General features: G+C 42.7%; 1 protein-coding gene across 2 annotated transcripts in view; it reads right to left on the reverse strand.

Annotated features, from left to right (window-relative positions):
* agbl4 (AGBL carboxypeptidase 4) overlaps nt 1–8,238 on the reverse strand; it is a 364,986-nt gene that overhangs the window by 64,372 nt on the left and 292,376 nt on the right. The gene's annotated exons all lie outside the window — the stretch shown is intronic.

Below are 8,238 nucleotides of genomic sequence, written 5' to 3' on the forward strand. Positions count from 1 at the left end.
ATAAGAATAACCCATTTCTGCGATTAGGATAATAAATAGATCAGACTTACATTTAGATGAAAATCACCTTTACTGATTGAAAATTAGAACTGCCGAGATTAGCTGATACAGTCTTAATATAGATTCTGCAAGGCTGATGGAATTAAAAAAAATTTTTTATTTGGAGTCAAAGAGTGCATGGTGACCTTCAGAGCGGTGTCAGAGTTGATGTCCGTGCGCATGGCCCAGGGTCAAGTGACACCTCCCAACAAGATGCTCATTAACACCGAGCCATTAAAAGTGATGGATGCCATGCACGGGGCACTGTGTGCTTGTGTGTGTCTGTGTGTGTTGCCATGCTTTATGCTGACATTGACGAGGGCGGACAAGTGTCACTTTTTGTCTTCAGCCATGAATTCCGCAAGCGCGTGAAGCTCGTACATTCTGGGAAGTCAGGTGTTAAAACTTGATGAAAAGCTTCATGCAGAGTAATTAAAAAGAGAATGCCATTAAGTCAGGTTGTAAAAAAAAAAATGTTAACTGACAATCTCTGCATTGAATATCAAACTGTATGTTTTAACCCTCTTGTTGTGTTTGTGTTCATTGGTAAGTGTGACACATTGTTTGTAAATCACCATCAAAAAAAAATAAAAATAAAAATCAATGAGAAATGAAAACAAAATATGTCCCGGAGGAAAAATAAATCTACAGTTTCCAATGGGTCAATTTGACCTTCATCATCCCATTGGTGTTTTTTTTTAATTACTTTTTTTTTCATGCACACATCACTGTTTGATTTGACATTCTTTTTTTTTTTTTTTGCGGTAAATCAGGTGTGGTGAACATCTATTGTTTTTTTTTAAATTCATAAACACAAACATACCGGACATCCTTTAAAGTCTGCTTAGCTACGAGAGCCTCGTTATCCAATTAAAAGATTAGATTTAGCTTGTAATTAAAGATAGTTCCATGGTTTGATTAGTCTCCCTGTCTTTATTAACCAGCCCCCCAGATGAAACACTTTGAAAATTATGATCTTCAAGAGAAAAGAATGAAGCTGTGTGACATTTAGTTTTTTGTAGCTTGAGTCATTGAGGCGGCCTCTTTTGTTGTGATGAGAATGCAAAGCGGGCTAAATGACAAATGAGGGATGCCAAGAGACAAACAAACAAATGAAGTGCTGCACACTTTCATGTGGCAGACAGCACGCTGATGCCTCTTCACTTAATTATGTGTAACGCTGTTTGCAGCCAAGAGTATAAGATGTCCTGTATCTTCGCACAAACCACACATCTTTCATGTGAATTTATTGTTTAATAAGGCACTGTTAAAGAAGAATACTCAGTAGAGAACAGGCAAGGAAAAATGTGTACCGTGTAGAGAGCTCAGGTCTCAAACTCTTGACTTATCTAAACTAGCAATACAAATGCTACTACAGGCAAGCCTCGCATATTTGCGGCTCAGCATTCGCAAATTTGCCTATTCGTGGAGTTTTTGGGGGGAACCTATCCTCTATTATTTGCTGAAAAACACACCTTTTCACTGTTTTGTGCCCAAGCCTGAGCCATGTCTAATATAAAAATTACGCTTGCAACTATGTTGAAGTAAGGGGAAGAGCTTCATTAAGCCAGGCCATAGCTTTGTCAAATAAAACAAAAAGTGCTTCGCTACCATCCTGTGGCATGTGTACGCAATTACAAACCTTTTCAGGTTTTTATGGGATATTTAGTCTTCAATGAACCCAACCTGCATATTTTGGGAATGTGGGAGGAAGCTTGTGCACCTGGAGAAAAACCCACACAAGCACTGGGAGAACATGCAAACTGAGATTAGAACCCAGAACCTCAGAACTGTGAGGGAGGTATGCTAACCAATAGAGCAGTGATTACTACGGTGCCGTGGCACATTTATGTACCACATGAAATTATTCAATTTCCCTTAGTGTCCACAAATTATTATTTATTCACGACAAATAATATCTTTGTGAATCTATCTATGCCAGTGACATTTAGTGACAGGCAGAACAATTTAATTACTGTATCTTCCACTACATGGCAGAAGGTACAATTAGCCTGCTTATCCACATGTAGCTATTGATACAACAAAGATTTCACACTCTGGAAATTTGTGATTAAATTGAGACAAGCTCATCGTTATTCCAGTTTAGACCTTTTCATAATGTTGGGAAACAATAGATGCTAGGTTACCTCCGGGTGACATAACGCGAGTGACTACCGTTGACTTGAATTGAAAACGATGACAAAAGCTTGTGTTTGGGGTTACTCAGCCAGTTATTCACCAAAGGTTTTCGTGGTTTTTTCCCTTTACAAATATCAAAGTTAATCAAACTGAACCTGTGGATGTCATGAATAGTTGTACAGAGCAGATTGCAAGACTGCCTAGTGCCGTAGTTGCAACTTAATGGGCCAGACTGGAAAGCAAACCACCATCTTTGGGTTCGTAGGTTTTCTCACAGGTATAGTCACAAAAACATCCATCCATCCATCCATTTACTGAGCCGCTTCTCCTCACTAGGGTCGCAGGCGTGCTGGAGCCTATCCCAGCTGTCATCGGGCAGGAGGCGGGGTACACCCTGAACTGGTTGCCAGCCAATCGCAGGGCACATACAAACAAACAACCATTCGCACTCACAGTCATGCCTACGGGCAATTTAGAGTCTCCAATTAATGCATGTTATTGGGATGTGGGAGGAAACCGGAGTGCCCGGAGAAAACCCACGCAGGCACGGGGAGAACATGCAAACTCCACACAGGCGGGGATGGGGATTGAACCCCGCACCTCAGAACTGTGAGGCTAACGCTCTAACCAGTCGGCCACCGTGCCGCCTCACAAAAACATACAGTATATAAAATGTTTGGTTAGGCTGTCTTTCAGTAATTTCGCAACACATTGTCTAAATACAAATACATTATTTGATCAAATTGCTTAGCTTGAAACATTATATTAGATGATTATCATTATATTAAATGACTATTAGTACAATTGGATGATTTTGAAACAATGTGAGAGTGGGGGGTGTGTTGATTGGTAACGGGTGAGTGAGTAAGTAGAGAGGTGAGATGCACGAGATGAATAGTTAAGCATGTACATAGTGATTAGCGTGCGGTTGCAGCGAGCGGCCGTGACATTGGCTGCTGCCATGACAACTCACTGCAAAGGTGCTTCGCGGTTTTTTTTGTTTTTTTTAAATTATTATTATAGGAGGTTATGCTTGTGGTCTGGGGTGGTGATGGTAGTGGTTGGAGGTCGACTGCATTAATAAAGGTCACGTGGGGGATCGGGACTGAAGAATGTGTGAGTGCATATTCACATGTATAGGCTCACTTTTGCATTCATTTACTGGAGGGCCTGATGGACTCCAACATTGCTCGTTTCTAATCACTGCAAAGAGCCAAACAAGCTTGTTGAGAACGATAAGGACCTTTCCAAAAGAGCTGGCAGCCTCCATATCTGTCATATACTATGTGGGGACATGCAGCCGAACGTGGTGAGTGGGCACAAATGGAGGTATGCCAAGAAGAGGGATAGATGGAGGGAGAGAGGGAGGGTCACTTTGCTGTCGATTGGTTGCAAAAGCCACAGGCGTAATTAAAATGCATGAAGTTACTAACTTTGAGGGCTAAATAATGATTTTACACCATTGCAGGATATGAAGATTATTACGTGAGTCATATCGCTGGCGTCGGGCCAAAAACCTCCGATGTCAAAATTTTGCCAGTTTCATATTGTTTTGGGTTGTGGGGCTGTTAGTTTTACGCGTTTGACTGATCTTAAGTGTCGAAAATGGCTTGCTCACTTCGACAATCTTGTAGTTTTTGTAGTTTTCTGAAAAATGATGCTTTTGGAGACACGAGGATTTTGCCCAACGTCAGCGATATGTTGTTACATACAGGAGACCACTGACTGAACAATGATGAAAGCATCTACTAGAGGAGGAGTGGGCAAACTTTTGTGTTTAGGGGACACATTTGACTTTTAAAACAGACAGTTGGGCGAGCCGCGTGATGCACAAAAGTGTGGTATGTACAGTAGGTGGAAGAATCACTACAGTTCAGTTGTACTTAACTTTTTAGTACATTACATTTAATCTTTAAGGGCGTTTTTTTTTTTTTTTTAAACTTTTATTGATGTACAATTTTCATTTTATGTGCAATACATTTTATTTCTATAATTATGAGTCCATTTTTTTATTTTCCTATACTTAAATGTAGTGTTCAAGTGATGCATTATGATAGCTAAAATGCAAAGCCTTGTATATGAAAAATGTACGTCTTTGGGGAAAAAAACAAACAAAACAAAAAAAGTTTTCTTGCAGGTTACTTTTTGTCAAGGTGAAATATACCAATTAGAAAATACTAAAATGTACTTTTTCACCTTTGCAGAATGCTCTTTGTCAAGGTGAAAGCTACAATCAGAAAATCTTACACAGGAGGTTTTGTGTTTTGGCCAACTTTGTCTTGTTTTTGAAGAACACTTATACCTACTATGTTACTGTAGGGTGGTATTTTCATCATAGTTGCTTACTAATTTTTACTCGACACACTTCTGTAACATCACATGGACATCGGGGACAGTGCCTCTTGATTGGCAGACTGGGGTGCTGGTCACCCTTTTTAAGAAGGGGGATCAGAGGGTGTGTTCGATCTATAGGGGGATCACACTCCACAGCCTCCCAGGTAAGGTCTATTCAGGTGTTCTGGAGAGGAGGGTTCGTGAGAAAGTTGAATCTCAGATTCAGGAGAAGCAGTGTGGTTTTCGTCCTGGCCGTGGAACAGTGGACAAGCTATACAGCCTCGGCAGGGTCCTCGAGGGTGCATGGGAGTTCGCCCAACCAGTCTAAATGTGTTTTGTGGACATGGAGAAGGCGTTCGACCGTGTCCCTTGGGGAGTATTGTGGGGGGTGCTTCGGGAGTATGGGGTACTGGACAGCCTGATACGGGCTGTTCAGTGCTTGTACGACCAGTGTCAGAGTTTGGTCTGCAGTGCCAGCAGAAAGTCGGATTCGTTTCCAGTGAGAGTGGGACTCCGCCAAGGCTGCCCTTTGTCACCGATTCTGTTCATTACCTTTATTGATAGAATTTCTAGGCGCAGCCAGGGTTTTGAGGGGGTCTGGTTTGATGACGTCAGTATCACGTCGCTGCTTTTTGCACTTGATGTGGTTCTGATGGCTTCATCAAACCGTGATCTTTAAGTCTCACTTCAGTGAAAGTGTGAAGCGGCTGGGATGAAAATCAGCACCTCCAAGTCTGATACCATGGTACTCAGTCGGAAAAGGGTGGAGTGTCCTATCCGGGTCAGGGAGGAGATCCTGACCCAAGTGGAGGAGTTCAAGTATCTCTGGGTCTTGTTAATGAGTGAGGGAAGAATGGAGTGGGAGCTCGACAGGCTGAACAGTGCAGCGTCTGCGGTAATGCGGACCCTGTATCGGTCTGTCGTGGTGAAGAAGGAGCTGAGCCGAAGGGCAACGTTCTCGATTTACCGGTCAATCTACGTTCCTACCCTCACCTATGGTCACGAGCTGCGGGTTGTGGGTGGAACAAGATTGGAGATACAAGGAGCCGAAATGGGTTTCCTCCACAGGGTGTCCGGGCTCTCCCTTAGAGATAGGGTGAGAAGTTCGGTCATCCGGGAGGGGCTCAGAGTACAGCCGCTGCTCCTTCACATTGAGAGGAGCCAGATGAGGTGGCTCGGGCATCAGGTTAGGATGCCCACCGGCAGGAGGCCCAGGGGACAACCCAGGACACGCTGGAGAGACTACGTCTCTCGGCTAGCCAGGGAACGCCTCGGGATCCCCTGGAAGAGCTGGACGAAGTGGCTGGGGAGAGGGAAGTCTGGGCTTCCCTGCTTAACCTGCTGCGACCCGATCCTTGATAAGCGGAGGAAAATGGATGGATAGATAATAGTAAATCAAAATAGGAGAACAATAATTTGTATATTTGCAAAAAGAGGAAAAGAAAGTGTATAAATGTGACATTTCTGTGTCACTGTTTGGTCAATATACTTAGAGTACACTTGGTTACATGATGGTTGAAGTGGTGGAACTAGAGGTACTGCTAGAGGAACCGCGCAGAGCTGTGAGGAATGCACTGTGGTGAGTCACGTTTCTTGTGTCGTCTGGGATTAAGTCTGATTAACACATGATACAAATCAGTTTAAGACAGAAAAAGTACATTTAGTCAGTAAAATGCCACTTTAAAGACAATATAGACCACAGTCTGGGCTCATAACAATTTGCAAAAGTTGTTATGAATACATTACACAGTAAAATATAACATGCCTAGAGTATGAATATTAAATTGTGAATTATCCCGGGCCATACAAGAAATGTGACTCCCCAGCAGTAGTGTAGGCCTAGTGTTCATCAAAAATGAGACAGTAGTTTAATTCCTCAAAAGTATACAGTGTCTAATTCTATTGTAAAACACTGTAACATGCTGTTTAAGAACTTCACCAAGCATAGAAAACTTTCAAAAAGATGCCATATTTCTGCATTCCAAACACAACTACTATGACACGAAAAGCTGGATTAGATGAATCCGACAAGTCCCGAGAAGCTCCATAAAGGCAGCGAAATGTCCATATTCATTAGATTGCGCATGTTACATAAATACAATACGTTTCCCTATCTTCCTGCGGCTCGGGGACGACGCAGCGCTTATGCGACAGACAGTGAGGCTGCAGAGCCCAGCCCAGCCACAGCTCTAATCCATCATCACCTCCACTGAATCACCGTCCTGCCAATAAAGCCGGGCGCCAATACATTAGGAGGCATGTGGCAGTCTTTAGCCATAGTGACATTGACAAGTCCCCTCGGGTTGCAGGGAAAAGCTGGCCGCGTGGTACACTTGCTTACACAGGCAATAATAAATGCAAATGCATCCGTCTGAAAGAGCATTAAAGTATGATCTATTCATGGAGGAAGTGTACTTGGTGCCCTATTAGAAGGAACCTAAAAAGTACATTGGTACAGATCACTTATGCGTTGCTAAAATTTTATTTAAGGAATAGTGGGGGGGAAAAATAGATTTAATACATATTATATTTAGTAAACATTACCTTGCAGCCAGCAGCTGGCTGGCTTGTCTTGTCTTCCACGCAGATTGAAAGCAGCCTAGCCGAAAGAAATTACAGCTCCGGGTCAAGAAATAAATTAGCATATGGCTACCTGAACTGTGAACAGATCTGTTTTGCGCTACTTTTTTTTTTTTTTTTTGTAACAGAATTACACAAAATGAGGGATAATGTTTTGTTTCATGCATCCTTCCATTTTCTTTATCGATCCGATAAAGAAAGAGGAGAGCTGGAGCCAATTCCAGCTGACTTTGGCCAAGAGGCAGAGTGCACCAAGGAGTGATCGCCAGTCAATTGCAGGGGACACAGACAATTTACACTCACATTCACACCGATGGACAATTTTGAGTCTTCAATGAATCTAATGTGGATATTTTTGGAAGGTGGGAGGAAGCTTTTGAACTCGGTGGGCCCAAACCAAGTTTCAAACTCAGACAACCATGCTAACCTCTACTGCACTGTGCAGGATATAAAGTTTTCATGTTTTCTGTTACCAAGCTCAGCATGTGATATAAATTGTGTTGTATTGTTTGGTCTTGTTGTTATTCCATGAACGCAAACTCCTGTCTGAGGCCTACTGCACATTACGCGCCACGCCTGAACCTGACTGGAACTGTAATGGACCGTTGTTGGGGGAGGCGGTGGGGTGTGGTGGGGGGCAGACAGTTGGCGACTCACACTCACACATTAAGCGATAGAGCGGAAAACTGCAACCTTGTATCGGGTTGTGAGGTTCTACATACAGTAAATTCTACTATATTATTTGTATTGAACCACAAAAACATGGCGCAATTGTCAAGGAAGAAACAGGTTGCCACAAAGACAAGATGTGGATGAGAATAAAGGAGTGTAGATATTTTGAGAGGCTGACCCGCCATTCGCTGACTGCACCTGGTGCATTTCGTACATTGTTCGCATGCATTTTGACAACAGAGACTGCACGCCTCACCATTTCATCCACAGGTACATGTGAAATTAGAAACACTGTATACTGTAGTTTAGTCTTGTTCTAAAACATTTACTGTAGAAACTTTATATACTGTATTTGTACAGGTTGGCGGTGCTGCTGGGGCCGACAGGAGTCTCGCTTTGTTTAAAACCCATAAGTGTATTTTTTTTGGGTGTGTGAAGGCTCATGCGCGTTTTGGATTGGCTGTTACATCTGCA

The sequence above is a fragment of the Phyllopteryx taeniolatus genome, chromosome 7 (genome assembly GCF_024500385.1).
Source record: "Phyllopteryx taeniolatus isolate TA_2022b chromosome 7, UOR_Ptae_1.2, whole genome shotgun sequence".
NCBI classification, from domain to species: Eukaryota; Metazoa; Chordata; class Actinopteri; order Syngnathiformes; family Syngnathidae; genus Phyllopteryx; species Phyllopteryx taeniolatus.